Raw genomic sequence first — 19,053 nt, forward strand, 5'->3', positions numbered from 1 at the left:
GCAATCTGCTTTTGTATAAAGTTAAAGGCCTACTGAAAGCCACTACTACCGACCACGCAGTCTGATAGTTTATATATCAATGATGAAATCTTAACATTGCAACACATGCCAATATGGCCGGGTTAACTTATAAAGTGCAATTTTAAATTTCCCGCTAAACTTCCGGTTGGAAACGTCTATGTATGATGACGTATGCGCGTGACGTCACGACGGCAACGGAAGTATTCGTACCCAATGTGTCACCATACAAACTGCTCTGTTTTCATCGAACAATTCCACAGTATTCTGGACATCTGTGTTGGTGAATCTTTTGCAATTTGTTTAATGGACAATGGAGACTGCAAATAAGAAAGTTGTAGGTGCGATCGGTGTATTAGCGGCGGACTACGGCAACACAATCAGGAGGTTGTGTTGTGTTTGAGCTGGATAGCAGACGCACTACCGTGAGTACAGCTTTGGCTTCCAAACATTTGATCGCTTGCCTGTACGTGCGTGCCGCTATGTGCATGTCTCGTACGTAACTTTGGGGAAATATATGTTTCTTGCCGACTCTGATGACGGCTGGGGTGTCGTCGAAAGCTACAACGCCCGCCGCCGCCGCCGCTCCGTAGTTAGCTTCAATTGTTAAACTTCGCCAAGCTGGAAATTATTAACCGTGTATTTACATGTTCATGGTTTAATAGTATTGTTGATCTTCTGTCCATCCTTCCAGTCAGGGTTTTTTAAAATGTTGTTTCTATCTGCATTTGAGCCCGATGCTATCACGTTAGCTCCGTAGCTAAAGTGCGTCAACACTGTATTGTCGTGGAGATAAAAGTCACTGTGAATGTCCATTTCGCATTCTCGACTCTCATTTTCAAAAGGATAGGTGGTTTAAAATACAAATCCGTGATCCACAATAGAAAAAGGAGAGTGTGTGGAATCCAATGAGACCTTGTACCTAAGTTACGGTCAGAGCGAAAAAAGATACACCCTGCACTGCCTCTCTAGACCTTCACTCTAACGTTCCTCATCCACGAATCTTTCATCCTCGCTCAAATTAATGGGGTAATCGTCGCTTTCTCGGTCCGAATCTCTCTCGCTCCATTGTAAACAACGGGGAATTGTGAGGAATCCTACCTCCGGTGACGTCACGCTACTTCCGGTATAGGCAAGGCTTTTTTTTAATCAGCGACCAAAAGTTGCGAACTTTATCGTCGTTGTCCTATACTAAATCCTTTCAGCAAAAATATGGCAATATTGCGAAATGATCAAGTATGACACATACAATGGATCTGCTATCCCCGTTTAAATGAAAAAAAATCATTTCAGTAGGCCTTTAAGTTAGGTTAAATGAAATTATTATTATTATTATTTTTATTATTTATCTTACGGTATATCAAAAATAATTTGAGCAAAATTTAATTGAAATATTGTCGGTGTGGCCCTCCAGCAGTGCTCGAGTTGCTCATGCGTCCCCCGGTAAAAAATTAATGCCCACCCCTGCTATAGATCCAGGAATTAAAGGTTCCAGGAACCATAAGTTCCTTTGGTGGAAAATGGCCTATTGTTGGTCTTTTGGGCATGTGACATGTGGCAGGATGAATCTTCTTGAGTGCAAACTTTTGTCTTCAACTTCTCGCCCGCTTAATTAGGGTTTGCACGTGGGGGGAAAAGTTTGGGGTGATTAGCGGCGAGCGGATCCTGAGCGAAGAGGCTTTTGAGATCACTTCTAAGGAGTCTGTCAAAGCACCTCTCGGCGCTCTTTTTTTGTTTTTCGTCTCGTCGCCGTCTTTTTTTTTTTTTTTTTTAATCACGTCTCCAAAGTGACGAGACGTCGCCCTCGCCGCCGGTGTCACCTCGCTGCCAATCTTCCCCCAGTCAGTCGGCGGGGGGAAAAAAACCCACAAGAGCAAACAGGCTCATTTGCAAACTCAATAATTTCCTTGTAAAGGAATAAAGAACTTGTAGCGTGTCGGAGCAAAGTGACACGGCTCCCACCCATCCTCGCGGTGGAAAAAAAAAAAAAAAAGCGGGCGCCATTAGCGGCAAGTCGCTGGCACTGATCGTCAGCATTAAAGGCGCTTTCAACTCTCGCTGGCTGTCAGCAACTCTGGCAGCTCTTAGGCAGCTTTAGCGTCGGCAGCTTTGCAAGGAGGCGGCGGTCAGAAGAGGGGAGGGGGGGGGAGGGGGGGTTGACAAAATCAGTTTCTTGTGCGGATCTGTTAAAAGGGGCTTGGGATCAAAGACGGCCTAAGTGGGTCAAAATTACCTTGACCGTCTGAGGTGGTGGAAGGCGGAGGGGTAATCTGCCATGTAGAGGCTAGATTAACATCTCACAGGGAAGATTCCGCCGCAAAGTCATCGCGTCAAAGTGGAGCCGAGCTTTTGGACTTCTTATCAGGCCTAACGTGCTCGCTGGTTGTAAAGAAGGTGGATACAGTCACTACAAATAGACAATCTTCATACAATGCGCCAGTTCCGCTTATGTCCACTAGGTGTCGATAGCGCGCGTTTTCATAACCGATCAGGTAGAACAAGATAATGCAGGCGTTGGTTCAACCCAGTCCTTCTCAAATATTGGGTTCTGCATAATTTACAATTAGGGATGTCCAATAATGGCTTTTTTGCCGATATTCCGATATTGTCCAACTCTTTAATTACCGATACCGATATCAACCGATACCGATATATTCAGTCGTGGAATTAACACATTATTATGCCTAATTTGGACAACCAGGTATGGTGAAGATAAGGTCCTTTTTTAAAAAAATTCATAAAATAAAATAAGATGAATAAATTAAAAACATTTTCTTGAATAAAAAAGAAAGTAAAACAATATACAAACAGTTACATAGAAACTAGTAATGAATGAAAATTAGTCAAATCAACTGTTAAGGGTTAGTACTATTAGTGGACCAGCAGCACGCACAATCATGTGTGCTTACGGACTGTATCCCTTGCAGACTGTATTGATATATATTGATATATAATGTAGGAACCAGAATATTAATAACAGAAAGAAACAACCCTTTTGTGTGAATGAGTGTGAATGGGGGAGGGAGGTTTTTTTGGGTTGGTGTACTAATTGTAAGTGTATCTTGTGTTTTTTATGTTGATTTAATAAAAAAAAAAACAACAACAAAAAAACGGTACCGATAATAAAAAAAACGATACCGATAATTTCCGATATTACATTTTAAAGCATCTCTACTTACAATGTTATGCAGAGGCAAAGTTATAACAATTTTGGAGACAAACTAGAAAATTTCTGCAGAAATTTTGACGGGCCTTCGATCCGTGCCCCAAACCTCTGGCCGGGGGTCCCAGGAAGCCGCCGTACTTTTAAGATGGTGCCGACTGTCAAAATCTGTGAGTTTTCTGTGTAACTGTACAAAATGAGCTACAGGGTTAGCCTAAAACGTTAGCATGCTTACATTAAAATACTAACTTTTACCATGCGTGCTAACGTTAGCATGCTAACATTTAGAACATTTCGCATACCAAGTTGTAAGACTCTAAGGTGTATGGTTGCGGAAGTAGAAAAAAAAAGTGTAAAATTAGATGAAAAGGTTAGCGCTTTATTGTTAGCACGCTAACATTTAACAAGTGTCACATACCAAGTTATATGACTCTAGGGTAAACGGATGCAAAATTAGCTCTAAAAGTAAAGTTGAGGAAAAGCTCATCAAACACGTATTTGGAACATCCCACAGGTGAACAGGCGAATTGGAAACAGGTGGGTGCCATGATTGGGTATAAAAGCAGCTTTCATGAAATGCTCAGTCATTCACAAACAAGGATGGAGCGAGGGTCACCACTTTGTCAACAAATGTGAGAGCAAATTGTCAAACTGTTTAAGAACAACATTTCTCAACCAGCTATTGCAAGGAATTTAGGGATTTCGCCATCCACGGTCCGTAATATCATCAGAAGGTTCCGAGAATCTGGAGAAATCACTGCACGTAAGCGTAATAACATTGAATGCCCGTGACCTTTGATCCTTCAGGCGGTACTGCATCAAAAAGCGACATCAGTGTGTAAAGGATATCACCACATGGGCTCAGGAACACTTCAGAAAACCACTGTCAGTAACTACAGTTCGTCGCCACATCTGTAAGTGAAAGTTAAAACTCTACAATGCAAAGTGAAAGCCATTTATCAACAACACCCAGAAACGTCGCCAGCTTCGCTGGGCCCGAGCTCATCTAAAATGGATTGATGCAAAGTGGAAAAGTGTTCTATGGTCTGACGAGTCCACATTTCAAATAGTTTTTTGGAAACTGTGGACGTTGTGTCGTCCGGAACAAAGAGGAAAATAACCATCCGAATTGTTATAGGCGCAAAGTTGAAAAGCCAGCATCTGTGATGGTATGGGGGTGTATTAGTGCCCAAGACATGGGTAACTTACACATCTGTGAAGGCACCATTAATGCTGAAAGGTACATACAGGTTTTGGAACAACATATGCTGCCATCCAAGCAACGTTATCATGGACGCCCCTGCTTATTTCAGCGAGACAATGCCAAGCCACGTGTTACAACAGCGTGGCTTCATAGTAAAAGAGTGCGGGTACTAGACTGGCCTGCCTGTAGTCCAGACCTGTCTAACATTGAAAATGTGTGGCGCAATATGAAGCCTAAAATACCACAACGGAGACCCTGGCCTGTTGAACAACTTAAGCTGTACATCAAGCAAGAATGGGAAATAATTCCACCTGAAAAGCTTTAAAATTGGTCTCCTCAGTTCCCAAACGTTTACTTGATTGATTGATTGAGACTTTTATTAGTAGGTTGCACAGTGAAGTACATATTCCGTACAATTGACCACTAAATGGTAACACCCGAATAAGTTTTTCAACTTGTTTAAGTCGGGGTCCACTTAAATTGATTCATGATACAGATATATACTATCATATATACTATCATCATAATACAGTCATCACATAAGATAATCACATTGAATTATTTACATTATTTACAATCAGGGGTGCGGGGGGGGGGTGGAGGATATGGACATCAAGTAGTGGACATAGAGAGAGAGAGAGAGAGAGAGAGAGAGAGAGAGAGAGAGAGAGAGAGAGAGAGAGAGAGAGAGAGAGAGAGAGAGAGAGAGAGAGAGATCAGAAGGCATAAGAAAAAGTATCTGCATTTGATTGTTTACATTTGATTATTAGCAATCCGGGGAGGGTGTTAGTTTAGGGTTGTAGCTGCCTGGAGGTGAACTTTTATTGCGGTTTTGAAGGAGGATAGAGATGCCCTTTCTTTTATACCTGTTGGGAGCGCATTCCACATTGATGTGGCATAGAAAGAGAATGAGTTAAGACCTTTGTTAGTTCGGAATCTGGGTTTAACGTGGTTAGTGGAGCTCCCCCTGGTGTTGTGGTTATGGCGGTCATTTACGTTAAGGAAGTAGTTTGACATGTACTTCGGTATCAGGGAGGTGTAGCGGATTTTATAGACTAGGCTCAGTGCAAGTTGTTTAACTCTGTCCTCCACCCTGAGCCAGCCCACTTTAGAGAAGTGGGTAGGAGTGAGGTGGGATCTGGGGTGGAGGTCTAGAAGTAACCTGACTAGCTTGTTCTGAGATGTTTGGAGTTTAGATTTGAGGGTTTTGGAGGTGCTAGGGTACCAGGAGGTGCATGCGTAATCGAAAAAGGGTTGAACGAAAATTAGTTTTTCAGTTGGAACTTTAAATATCTTGTCTTTGCAGTCTATTCAATTGAATATAAGTTGAAAAGGATTTGCAAATCATTGTATTCTGTTTTTATTTACCATTTACACAACCTGCCAACTTCACTGGTTTTGTGGTTTGTAGATTTAATCTGACAAATCCAACTTTTATTGACAACTTGGCACAGTTCAAGTACATTTCTCCAATATTGTCCAATATTGACACGACAAAAAAAAAGTTGTTTTGCACGGGTTTGGCTCCGGCGACGCTCTAAATGTTCTTTCCACACTCCATTAGTGTGTGGGGTAATTTGTGTCATCGCATCCTAGCCGGTCCTCGCTAATTCCAGCCTGGCCTTTTGGTGGATGTGAGGCAGCCCTCTTTTTTAAAAGGACGCCTGGCGTTTGAAGCCTGCTGCTCATTTTCAAAGCTGCAGCTGTTTTTCTTTTTTTTTTTTTTTTTCCCGACAGCTTTAATTGATGTTTATTTTGGCATCGGGTTCCGTTGCTTTTGATGCGATGGTCTACATGCACGGGTGGTGCAGACTGGGTCAGGGTAGTACTGACTGACTAGTAATGTGAGGAGGGCACTTAGCGCGTTAACATCGGACATGACGGAATGTCAGCCCGTGGAACACAGGGAGCAGCCTTGCTAATTAAGGTATACGGCGGATTTAACGACGGGGGGGGGGGGGGTGATAGCTACCTAGAAAAGGTACACTGCAAAAACTGAAATCTAAGGAAGATTAAATATCTCAAATAAGGGTGATATTTGTTTATTTTCTGTCTAATAAGATAATTCTCCTCACTAAGCAAATTTTATGTTAGAGTGTTTTACTTGTTTTAAGTGTTTTGGTCCTAAATGATCTCAGTAAGATATTACAGTTTGTTGCTGAGATGTTATGACCTATATTGAGTAAAACATGCTTGAAACTAGAATAACTGTTGCAAAGCTGTGTCATCAACACTCACAAGTATAAAACTACTCTTTTAAAGTAATAATTTCTTACTTCAAGCATGAAAAAAAAAATCATGACTTTGACACAATTGTGTCTCGTGATTAAAACGGATGACAGCCAAATGGACTTTGCTGTTTTATTTCCAACGAAACAATAGAACATACATACTCATATAGTAGTACAGTTGGCACAGTACAGTAAACTGACATTTCAAACAATTTTGAACAGAAATAGTTCATGCACATTCTGATAAATTCTTCAAAATTACAATAAAAAAAATTGGCCGGGGGACGGGCTGTAAATATATATATATATATATATATATATATATATATATATATATATATATATATATATATATATATATATATATATATATATATATATATATATATATATATATATATATATGTATATATATTTACAGCCCGTCCCCCGGCCAATTATATATATATATATATATATATATATATATATATATATATATATATATATATATATATATATATATATATATATATATATTTACAGCCCGTCCCCCGGCCAATTTTTTATATATATATATATATATATATATATATATATATATATTTACAGCCCGTCCCCCGGCCAATTTTTTTAATTGTAATTTTGAAGAATTTATCAGAATGTGCATGAACTATTTCTGTTGAAAAAAAAAAATATATATATATATATATATATATATATATATATATATATATATATATATATATATATATATATATATATATATATATATATATATATATATATATATATATATATATATATATATATATATATATATATATATTTTTTTTTCCTTGCGCACTAATTGACTGAAAGAGCACGCACTTGGCGCGATGATGTCATGTTATCGATGGAAAAATGCCTTTTTAGACAATAGGATTTGCCTGAGCGGCTAGGAGACCCCGAGAGTAACAAGCGGTTGCCTTGTTGCCTTTCCATTAAGAACAATAAATTAGTTTTTAGTATAAGTTTGCTGGTTTCAAGAAATGTAATGCCGAGCGCATATCATTATGTCAAGATAATGGCACTAGCATTTACTTAATTTAAGAATATTTTTCAACGTATTGAGAAAAAAGGTCTCATATGTGTTTTTTCTATCAAGAAATGTGCACTTGTTATTAGTGAGAATATACTTATTTTAAGGTATTTTGGGGTTCATTGAGGTTAGCTAATTTGACTTGATTCGGAAAAGTCTTGACAAGACAAATTGTCTTGTTCTATTGGCAGATAATTTCGCTTAGTTCAAATAAAATACCCCTCATTTTTGTATTTTTTCCCCTTGTTTTTGAACACTGACTTTTTGCAGTGTACATTCACACTATAGCCCAATCAAAGTTATTTTAGGCATGAAACACACATAGCCTAAATGTAAATACCCTATTTTCCGGACTATATTTCCGCACCTACTAAATTTTAGAAGGAAAAATATTTTTTTCCATATATAAACCGCAGATATATACATTGTGAAATGAGGTATTTACACAGAAAAATTGTGTAAATGTTTATTTACATACCTTAACTTCCCAAACGGTGTCTGTCACCTGGCAGTGAAACGGCCGATCAAACAAAACAGAAGTCATCGTCATGGACCCACTGGCAGCAGAAGCTCTCCAATCAGCTAAACCGGTGTTTTTTCAACCACTGTGCCGAGGGAGATGATCTAATTTCACCTATTTGGGTTACAAATATTTTTTGCAAACCAGTAGTTATAGTCTGCAAATTATGTGTTGTCGTTGAGTGTCGGTGCTTTCTAGAGCTCGGCAGAGTAACCGTGTAATACTCTTCCATATCAGTAGGTGGCAGCCGGTAGCTAATTGCTTTGTAGATGTCGGAAACAGCGGGAGGCAGTGTGCAGGTAAAAAGATGTCTAATGCGCAAAGCAAAAATAAACAAAAGGTGAGTGTCCCAAAGAAAAGGCAGTGAAACTTAGGGAAGGCTATGCAGAATGAAACTAAAACTGAACTGGCTACAAAGTAAACAAAAGCAAAATGCTGGACGACAGCAAAGACTTACTGGGGAGCAAAGACGGCGTCCACAATGTACATCCGAACATGACATGACAATCAACAATGTCCCCACAAAGAAAGATAAAAACAACTTAAATAGTCTTGATTGCTAAAACAAAGTAGATGCGGGAAAATATCGCTCAAAGGAAGACATGAAACTGCTACAGTAAAATACCAACAAAACAGGAAAAGCTTACCAAAATAGGAGCGCAAGACAAGAACTAAAACACTACACACAGGAAAACAGCAATAAACTCCAAATAAGTCACGGCGTGATGTGACAGGTCGTGACAGTACACCTACTTTGAGACAAGAGCTATAGTGATGCATGCTGGGTTATGGTTTAAAGTCATATCCTACAATTGCGACAACGAATTTTTACTGTCAACTGAGTTCCGTTTTTTAATGATTCCTGCTGGTGGTGTGCCTCCGGATTTTTTCAACGCAAAAAATGTGCCTCGGCTCAAAAAAGGTTGAAAAACACTGAGCTAAACAGACTCGATAACTCCACGGTGACGTTTTGGGGAGTTTACTGAGGAATGTGTGAAACTGAAACATTATAAAGAGAATGCCATTGTGAGTTATTAATACTAACGAAGACACGCGTAAACGTGTTAGCCTATAAGCTAGTGGTAACGACGACAGCTTAATTACTCTACGATTAAAAAATATGCATGAAAACACATCTCACACGGGGCGGTTTATTAAGTAAGAATTGTTTTAGTTATATTGTAAAACTTACAAACGTTTCTTTGGGGACGGGTCAAATGCAGAGGATCATTTCACCACACCCAGTGTGTGTGTGTGACTATCGTTGGGACTTTAACTTTTAACTTTTTGGAGTGATGAATGAAAAATCCATACGAGTAGGAGCGCTACGGACGGCTCGAAGACGGAACGGCACTTGTACTTCGGCTTGAAAGCTCAGTCTAAAAAGAAGAGCAATGCAGAACCAGCAGTGAGAGAACTCGCCCAAAAGATGGTCCCACAGCACAAACAATAACACACCTGTTTAAAAAAATAAAAAAATAAATCGCAATATAGCCGTCAGCGAAGAAAAATCCATGAATTAGTCGCACCGTTTTATAAGCCGGAGGGGTCAAAGCATGGGGAAAAAGTAGCGCCTCACAGTCCGGAATTTATGGTTATAACGTTTCTTGACTTACTACAAATAACTTGAATAGATGACAACTAGTTAGCCTTCAATCAATCAATCAATGTTTATTTATATAGCCCTAAATCACAAGTGTCTCAAAGGGCTGCACAAGCCACAACGACATCCTCGGTTCAGAGCCCACATAAGGGCAAGGAAAAACTCACAACCCAGTGGGATGTCAATATGAATGACTATGAGAAACCTTGGAGAGGACCGCAGATGAACAACTAATTAATAGAATTACTGAACCATGTAAATGGTAAATAAAAACAATGCAATTGAATAGACTGCAAAAACAAGATACTTAACGTTCGAACCGGTAAACGTTGTTATTTTTTGCAAATATTAGCTCATTTGGAATTTGATGCCTGCAACATGTTTCAAAAAAGCTGGCACAAGTGGCAAAAAAGACTGAGGTAGTTGAGGAATGCTCATCAAACACTTATTTGGAACAGCCCACAGGTGAACAGGCTAATTGGGAACAGGTGGGTGCCATGATTGGGTATAAAAGCAGCTTCCATGAAATGCTCAGTCATTCACAAACAAGGATGGGGCGAGGGTCACCACTCTGTGAACAAATCCGTGAGCAAATTGTTTAAGAACAACATTTCTCAACGAGCTATTGCAAGGAATTTAGGTATTTCACCATCTACGGTCCGTAATATCATCAAAAGGTTCCAAGAATCTGGAGAAATCACTGCACGTAAGCGATGATATTACGGACATTCAATGCAGTACCTCAGGCGGTACTGCATCAAAAAGCGACATCAGTGTGTAAAGGATATCACCACATGGGCTCAGGAACACTTCAGAAAACCACTGTCAGTAACTACAGTTGGTCGCTACATCTGTAAGTGCAAGTTAAAACTCTACTATGCAAAGCGAAAGCCATTTATCAACAACACCCGGAAACACCGCCGGCTTTGCTGGGCCCGAGCTGAACTAAGATGGACTGATGCAAAGTGGAAACGTGTTCTGTGGTCTGACGAGTCCACATTTCAAATTGTGGCTTCATAGTAAAAGATAGTTAATGATTATTTGCAAAAAGAAAATTAGGTTTTTCAGTTGGAACATTAAATATCTTGTCTTTGCAGTCTTTTCAATTGAATATAAGTTCAAAAGGATTTGCAAAACTTTGTATTCTGTTTTTATTTACGAATTACACAACTTGCCAACTTCACTGGTTTTGGGTTTTGTATTTGTCAGATGGTCCTCGAAGGAATATCTACACTTAATGCCAATGTTTTGTGACCCGACGCTAATTAGAGGTTATTTGCTTTTGTAAACCACGCCCCCGACGGCCACAGGAGCGAGCATTAGCATATCGCCGCTCGGTATCGTACAGTATCGCACTGTGCCACCGCGGCTAAAAGCGGGTCTGAAGGGGTCAAGTGTCGTCAGCACTCGAGCGCCCCGCTTGTTCCTCGCTGTTTCCCAGCAGTCCTTTCAGCCAAGCGGTAGGCTGAGCTCTGTAATTGGGAGCAGATGATGAGGGCCCCTGCGTGCCTCCATGGTGATGTCAACCTGGTGGGGGCCTGTGTTGGGGGGTGGGGGGGGCACGGACACAATGTCCATGAGGCGATGGCAGGTGGACACACTAGGGCGAGTTAGTATGTGAGGTAAACATGGATGTATACATGAGGACGTGCAGGAACCGTTGAGTGGCGTTGTTTGCACCGAGGGTTGCTCGCCAGATGGTTTCTCCAGATGTGTCGCGCGACGGGATGTGACGTCACCCTGACAAAACTGAAGAGTTTAACAACAACAAGGGTTAGTCGGAAATATCCTCGTCGGAGGTCCGACCTCAATGCGTTCCAGTCCGACGTAGACCAAAAAAAAAAAAACATGGCTGACGACCGCAATAAAGTAGTATTGTAGACTCAGTTTGTAGTTCTGGTCCAGCAAAACCTAAATCCTTAGCAGATGGGTTTTGGTTCTTAACACACGGTTCGACACATGACTTCATATATGGTGGAGCTACACTCCGATACACTCTAATGCTTGTCATGATCCGATATTGATATCGAATTATGGCCCGATATCAGCAAAAATATATATATATATATACGTATATATATATATATATATATATATATATATATATATATATATATATATATATATATATATATATATATATATATATATATATATATATATATATATATATATATATATATATATACATATATATATATATATATATATATATATTGGATGTTATCAGTTTGCATCTAAAAACCTGTGCACAAATAAAATTATAATATTATTATTATTAAGTATATTATTAATTATACATTTTTATTATATATATATATTTTATTTTTTTTCCCCGCAGGGAAACCTGTGAAACAGGCTTGTAGGGATGATATAGCCTCTGTGTTTTTTCATTATTAATTATATATTATTAATTATTATTATTAATAATATATTAACATTATTATTATTAATAATTATGTTATTAATTACTAACTAATATAATATTAATTATATATATATATATATATATATATATTTTTTTTTTTTTCCGCAGGGGATTTTATATAAAATCCCCTGACGAGCAGGGAAACCTGCGAAACAGGCTTGTAGGGATGATATAGCCTTCGGTGTTTTTTTTCCCCTGACCTAACGTATATTCCGCTCTACCCCGGTATTGAGCACTGTATCACGGATAAACCACAGAAACCTCGACTATACATATTTTTTTAAGTAGACTGTCGATTTAACAGTAAAAACGTTGCATTTACAAAATGTTACTGTCGAATATTGTTTTTTTTTAATTTCTTACAACATTTTACGGTAAATATAAAAACAGTACCACTGTTTTGTTTTTTTTACGGAAAAAAATCCGGTAACTTAGTTGCCAGATTGTTACTATTAAATTTACATTGGTTTTTACAACATTATGTTGTTGATGGAGAAACAAGTACAAGGTCCTTTTTCATTCCGGCAACTTAGCTGCCAGTTTTTTGACCGTAAAAACAAATGTACCGTCTTTCCATTTACCGTTAAAAAACAACAACCGTAGATTTTACAGTCAAAAACTGGCAGTTCAATCAACAGAATTTTGGTAGTTTTTTTCATTTTACAGTAATATGTTGTAAAGAACACCGTAAGATTTATTGTCATTCGTATTAATTTGACGGTAGTTTGCTGTAAAATCATAAGTACAAGCAGATATTTAAGTGTTTATTTTTATTCGGACAAAACATTTTTTGGAAAGTATGATAATATACTGTAATATTTGTTGCAATAATGAATACTATTAAAGTTTAAAAGGTATGCAATTTCAAGCAGTACATATAGTTTTTCTGTCAAAATGACAAATATCTATTACATTTAGTGAGCAAATATTAAGTACTTTATTGACACAGATAAAATGATGTCGCTGGCCAGATCTGGCCCCCGGGCCTTGAGTTTGACACCTGTGTTCTAGGCTATAGGCTCCTAGGGGCAAGCAGCTACACAACAGCTCAGCACACAATAGCACACAGGCTAGTAACAGGTGTCCTCAATTCAGTGCTTTGCAATTTTTTTCTGTTAAGTTTTGAATGGAGAATCGATTCTGAATCGAATGGTTACCCCTAAAAATCGATACAGTATATGTATATATATATAAATATATATATTAATATATATGTATATATATGAATATATATAAATATATGAATATATGTATATATATGAATATATATGTATGGTTATACATGCATATATATATATATTAGGGCTGCAACAACTAATCGATTAAATCGATTAAAATCGATTACCAAAATAGTTGGCGATTAATTTAGTCATCGATTCGTTGGAACTATGCTATGCGCATGCGCGGAGTCTTTTTTTTTGTTTTGTTATTTTTTTGTTGTTGTTTTTTTTTGTTTTATAAACCTTCATTTATAAACTGCAACATTTACAAACAGCTGAGAAACAATAATCAAAATAAGTACAAAAACAGTACAAAACAGCGCCAGGGCGGCGCTGAGGCTACGTCTCATGAGGTGGCGTAAGCTAGCCAATGATGTGGTCATGTGCAGCTCACGTGACGACGGCGTCTCCTTTGCTGGAAAAATTTGAAAAATGGCGCAGGAAAACACTACCGATAGTTTAGCGGAGAAACATCTTGAGGTTATTGCTTCAATGGAGAAAAGTGTACGACCTAAGTCGTCAAAAGTGTGGGAACACTTCACTTTAAAGACTTCAAAGAAGACCGTTTCTTGCAAAATGGCACGGAAGTACAACATTGCTTCAGGAGCACCTGAAGAAGAAAAATGTTGGAGCCATGGATGAAGGGAAGAACTCACAGTACGTAACTTTTTAAGTCCATAGTGGCAACAAGCATTCATGAGTTCAGCTTTTTTGTGAGTAACGTTAAAGTTATGCCTTTGTTGCAACGCGGGGCTGATAATGTGTCTCCGGCACATTTGACTCCGTTTTGAGAGACAAAACGCACGGTTACCAATTTCGAAATAAACGTAACGGACAGAAATATCTCAGATTGGTTTCATAATGGATCAATGTAGCCGGGCTGATAAAGCTATATAAATATATTTAGATTTGAGTGGCGCTTTAGTATTACTAAATGTTATGAAGGTGCTGGAATATTTCATGCTATTATTCAGAGGCAGCCTAAAATTAATCCTTTATTATTCACAACAGAAACGTGTACAATATCTGATTCAGTTCTGATTAATTACATTTCTGTGTTATTGTTGGTGTATGCTGCACCCCCAATGTCCACAACATGGTGCCAGTATGCTGGTTTTTTTCAATAAAATACTGGAAAGGCTAGAAATGTAGTTTGTCTCTTTTATCCGATTATTAATCGATTAATCGAAGTAATAATCGACAGATTAATCGATTATCAAATTAATCGTTAGTTGCAGCCCTAATATATATATATATATGAATATATATATATATATATATATATATATATATATATATATATATATATATATATATATATGAATATATATGAATATATATATATATATATATATATATATATATGAATATATATGAATATATACAGTATGTATATATATATGTACAGTATATGTATATATGTGCATATATGTACACTACCGTTCAAAAGTTTGGGGTCACATTGAAATGTCCTTATTTTTGAAGGAAAAGCACTGTACTTTTCAATGAAGATAACTTTAAACTAGTCTTAACTTTAAAGAAATACACTCTATACATTGCTGATGTGGTAAATGACTATTCGAGCTGCAAATATCTGGTTTTTGGTGCAATATCTACATAGGTGTATAGAGGCCCATTTCTAGCAACTATCACTCCAGTGTTCTAATGGTACAATGTGTTTGCTCATTGGCTCAGAAGGCTAATTGATGATTAGAAAACCCTTGTGCAATCACAAAATTGTTTGGGTGACCCCAAACTTTTGAACGGTAGTGTATGTATGTATATTTTCTGCACTGATATTCTTTTGAAAAGGCAAGTTTTGGATACTTCTTATTTGCATTTGACTTTATTAAATGTTACCTTTTAATTAAAAAACAAAACAGTTTTAAGTAATACAACAATGTATCAGAGCTGTTTATCTATTTTACGGGGTTATGGAACTGGCACCCATCCATCCATTTTCTACCGCTTGTCCCTTTTGGGGTCGCGGGGGGGTGCTGGAGCCTATCTCAGCTGCATTCGGGCGGAAGGTGGGGTACACCCTGGACAAGTCGCCACCTCATCGCAGAGGTGACGACTGACACCCAATGTTATTTAAAAAAATATATATATATTGATTTTGAATGGAGAATCTAATGGTTACCCCTAAAAATCGAATCGAATCGTGCGGTGCCCAAAGATTCACAGCCCTAATAAATAGTATCATTTGTCTATAGAATTGTTATAAGTACACCTCAGCATAACATTGTATCCTTATTACCATCAAAAAAAAGAAAAAAATAATAATATTGATCAACATTCAATAAAGAATAACTAGTTTTTTAGTCCGCAAACATTTTTTTTTTAAATACATCAATTTGCCTGAAATTTAAAAAAAAATTAAAGCTTTAAACTGTAAAATTGTTTTGACCGACTTGAACCATTTGACACTGAACATTTTTTATTATAGAAAATTCTAATACAAATTAACCAGCAATATTACCATAGGAGCAACATATATAAAAACACTTTAACCTACAAAACAAGAATTAATAAAACATTTTTATTTTGTCAAAATGAGGAAGTCTGAAGCATGGTACTGATAAAGTAGGCTGCACACCCTCAGGGGGGACCGCCCCACCCCACTTTGGTCACATTTGTCAATACAATCACAAAGATACAACGTCTCCAAGGCAGAAACCTATTTAGAAAGCATCCAGTAACAAACGTGTCCGCATCATTCAATTTACTGCGCCATGAACTTCACTTAGTGAATTATTTTGGCCACTCTGTGTCACCAAAAAAACTAATTACTTAACACTTCAACTTAAAGACGGCATAAATCTGTCATACGGTTAGTGTTTGAAGGTATCGGGGTAATGTCAGGTTCAAACACTGATGACATCTATTAAACAGACAAGAAGCAAGGAATCATGCAGAGACAGAGTTAAATTTTGCTCAATTGAGGAGAGACGTTTTTTGGGCTGTACTCTAGTTACAGATCCAAACTACGCTCTAAAGTCCAGCCCACGTGCTTCCTCTATTTATTTGGGAGGTCCCTGGTTACATCACTGAAGCTGCCGCTGAAGGAAGGGGGTAATCTCAACAGCTGCAGTTAGACACAATATATGACTATTAATGAAATGCAAATGTGCTGACACTTGTGATATCGCCTTGTCTCTGCACTGTCTGCGTCACGGTACTCGATGTTCGGCCTTGGCAGTCAGCAGGCCGACTCTGGACACAACACTGATACGAGACGACTTGCAATCTTTTGGATTGCCAGCTTTGCACAGATAGAAAAATACAACTTCAGCACAATTGATAGTAACTATAGCAACGGCCCTTAAGCATAAGAGTTGTGTGATAATATATACATAATTATTCTAACTAGGGATGTCCGATAATGGCTTTTTGCCGATATCCGATATTCCGATATTGTCCAACTCTTTAATTACCGATACCGATATCAACCGATACCGATATCAACCGATATATACAGTCGTGGAATTAACACATTATTATGTCTAATTTGGACAACCAGGTATGGTAAAGATAAGGTACTTTAAAAAAAAAATTATAAAATAAAATAAGATAAAAAAATTAAAAACATTTTCTTGAATAAAAAAGAAAGTAAAACAATATAAAAACAGTTACAGAGAAACTAGTAATGAATGAAAATGAGTAACATTAACTGTTAAAGGTTAGTACTATTAGTGGACCAGCAGCACGCACAATCATGTGTGCTTACGGACTGTATCCCTGCAGACTGTATTGATATATATTGATATATAATGTAGGAACCAGAATATTAATAACAGAAAGAAACAATCCTTTTGTGTGAATGAGGAGGGAGGTTTTTTGGGTTGGTGCATTAATTGTAAGTGTATCTGGTGTTTTTTATGTTGATTTAATTAAAAAAAAAAAACAAAAAAAAAAAAACGAACCGATAATAAAAAAAAGATACCGATAATTTCCGATATTACATTTTAACGCATTTATCGGCCGATAATATCGGCAGGCCGATAAATGGACATCCCTAATTCTAACAGGTAAAAGTACTTTTATGTAGGAAATGTGGTGGAGTAAAGCGGATTAGATATAAATAATAATGAATATGCAAAAATTAGACTTAAGTATTTGCACTATTACTAACACAGCTGTGTTGATTCATTTTCAGCGGATAGTAAATCTATCCCGCTGTGCAAGCTGTACACAGACTACTCTAAAGTCGTTGTTTTTTTATAGTATTGTGCACTGATAAAGAGAAACGAGGAAGATGACATCACTGTCCCAAAACCATCCCCCATCCCCGGGGGCCGTCACGTCCGCCCTCTCTTGTCGTCATGAATTGTCTTATTGTGAAAAGCCCAACTGCTGCCCTCTCGGGCCGGGGTGGGCGGAGTCGGCGCTGGACACGGCGGACTGACAGGAGAGGGTAGGTGGAGGGAGGGGTGGGGGGAATCATGCGTTGACCCGGCTTCAGGGGTCAGTACACCCACTGTTTGGAAAGCATCTCACGTAACGCATCAGTGGGTGCCCCCCCCCTCCCGCCCCGGGGCCCCTCCCACCCTTGTCCGCCTCCTCCTCCTCTGAGACGGGCGCCCACTCATAGTCACCACAAACATCGCTCTCATCCAACGTCATACCCTTTTAGGCCAAGTGTTGTTAAGGAAATATGATCATAAAACCCACAAAACAAATACTGTAAAGCAGGGGTCTTCAACATTTTTTTTTAGGCCAAGGACCCCAAACTGGTATAGAAACGGAGCGGTGACTTACTACTACTACTTTACTACTTATATATACTGTATGAAATGGTGTTTTATTTTAAACTGGTCCTAAAGGTACGTATACATATATATATATATATATATATATATATATATATATATATATATATATATATATATATATATATATATATATATATATATATATATATATATATATATATATATATATACGTGTGTGTGTGTGTATGTATGTCCCGGACCGGTACTAGTTTAGTACCGCGATACTAATGAATCATATTTGGTACTATACGGGTACCGTACGTATATATACATTTATACATGTATACTGTATGTATGTATGTATATACATATATGCGTATCAATGTCTATATGTGTATGTATGTATGTATGTATGTATGTATGTATGTATGTATATGTGTACAGTATATATGTGTGTATATGTATGTATATGTGTTCATATGTATGTATGTATATGTGTATATATGTATGTATAAATGTATGTATGTAGTGATGAATGTATATACAGTATATATGTATCTATATGTACATGTAGGTGTATATATGTATATATGTGTATGTATGTATATGTGTATATATGTATGTATAAATGTATGTATGAAGTTATGAATGTATGTACATATGTATGTTTATATGTATAAATATTTATGTATGAATGTATGTGTATATATGTATATATGTGTTTATATACTGTATGTATGTATATATGTGTATATATGTATGAATATGTGTGTATATATGTATGAATATATGTGTATATATGTATGTTTATATGTATAAATATATATGTATGAATGTATGTGTATGTATGTGTATATATATGTATGTGTATTTATGTATATGTGTAAATGT

This window comes from Entelurus aequoreus, linkage group LG02, assembly GCF_033978785.1.
Source record: "Entelurus aequoreus isolate RoL-2023_Sb linkage group LG02, RoL_Eaeq_v1.1, whole genome shotgun sequence".
Classification (NCBI taxonomy): domain Eukaryota; kingdom Metazoa; phylum Chordata; class Actinopteri; order Syngnathiformes; family Syngnathidae; genus Entelurus; species Entelurus aequoreus.